The sequence below is a fragment of the Sander lucioperca genome, chromosome 8 (assembly GCF_008315115.2).
Source record: "Sander lucioperca isolate FBNREF2018 chromosome 8, SLUC_FBN_1.2, whole genome shotgun sequence".
In the NCBI taxonomy this organism is placed as follows: Eukaryota; Metazoa; Chordata; class Actinopteri; order Perciformes; family Percidae; genus Sander; species Sander lucioperca.
The window spans coordinates 30,525,707-30,527,273 of record NC_050180.1 but is presented as its reverse complement, the minus strand read 5'-3'; the positions used below and the strand labels follow the sequence as shown (position 1 = coordinate 30,527,273).

Genomic DNA, 1,567 nt, shown 5'->3' with positions numbered 1-1,567 from the left:
TACGCGAATAGCCAAAGCTATCAGTTGATCCAGTGAAGCTGGCTCAGGGTACGAAACCAACTCGTCTTTGAGTAACTCACTTAGTCCTTTGATGAAGACAGCCTGTAGAGACACCGCGTTCCAGCCACTCTCCACTGCCAGTGTCGGAAACTCGATGGAATACTCCGCGACACTACGCAGCCCCTGGCGGAGAGAAAGCAGGCTCATGGAAGCATCTTTTCCGTTAACAGGATGATCAAAAACCTTGCTGAATTCATTGCAAAAAGACACGTAGGTAGAGGCTGACGAGGCTTGCTTATCCCAAACAGCTGAAGCCCATTTAAGAGCGTCTCCCCTTAGCAACCCGATGACGTAAGCAATTCTGGCTTGATCAGAAGAGTAGGAACGGGGCTGTAGTTCAAAAACGAGACTGCACTGCAACAAAAAAGGCTGACAAAGTCCAAAATTGCCATCATACCTTTCGGGGGTAGGAACCATTGGTTCCCGGTCGGAATTAGCAGAGACTGGCTGACTCACAACTGGTTCGGCTGCGGGTGGAGGAGTGGAGGCAGCGAGGGTGGTGTTGAGCTGAGCCTGCAGGGTGGTGACGCAGGTGGAAAGCGCCTTGAGCCCTGGTTGGATAACTCCTCCTGAACTAATGTTAAGTCTGCTGGGTTCATACTGGCCGGATAGTACTGTCAGGATTTGTAGCCAGAACCCAGAAGGAGACAAAAACACAGCTCTTCGTTTAAACAGTTTATTTCTGAATCTGAGAATTGTAGCAGAATGGACAGGTGGGGGAATCCTCCCAGATGACAGAGCAGGTAGTGAACACAGGCAGGGAAGGAGAGTAATGCAGGGCTGGTGATTGCAGGCAGAAAGTGGCGTCAAGAGGCAGGTACAGCGACAGCAGACAGAGTGGTATTCCTTCAGGATGCGAAAAAAGACAATATTAAAGTCGGCAGGCAAAAGACAACAGGATACAAAAAACTAAGGGAAAGATACTGGCAGGACGTTCACCTACGTGACAAGACTAACTATCCGGCTCAGAACAGAGAGCAGCCACAGTTTAAGGCTGAATCCCAATCCTCCCCTTATCCCTTCCCTTAGCCCTTGGCCCTAGAAAAACAAGGGGTAGGGGTGAAAACATACCCCTATGAAATGGGATGCCACTTGGTTACATCATCATACATACTTAGGTCTGTTTGCAATAAGTATTTGTATACACACTGCATGGTGTGTTGTATATCTGTTTCAGTTATCACTGTTTTGAATGTCATTGATGTTCAGAAACACTTTCTTTGTTAACAAAAAGCTGTCTTTATTGCCCAATAAAGTAAACATTACAGGCAAAAACATTATATAAAAATATGTTATATTACAGAACCATTATCAACTATTAGAACCATAACTTACATGTCACACACACATAAGAAGGCACTCAAATGTATAAAACTCAAAAAAGACACACAAGACCACAAACAAACAAAAAACTACAGCTATTCTGAAATTCCAGACCCCAGTCTGATGCCTGTTGGTCAGTAACCTTTCCCTCCAACCCCATTTCTTTCATTAGTGTCCTGTATCA

The 1,567-nt window shown here is 45.6% G+C and overlaps 1 long non-coding RNA gene across 1 annotated transcript; it reads right to left on the bottom strand.

Annotated features, from left to right (window-relative positions):
* Positions 1-724: 724 nt before the first annotated feature.
* On the bottom strand, positions 725-1,053 carry LOC116057993. The gene is made up of 2 exons (XR_004106927.1): positions 1,000-1,053; positions 725-906 (listed from the first exon to the last, which is right to left on the bottom strand). It is a non-coding gene; the product is annotated as an uncharacterized LOC116057993 (long non-coding RNA).
* Between the last annotated feature and the right edge of the window lie 514 nt (positions 1,054-1,567).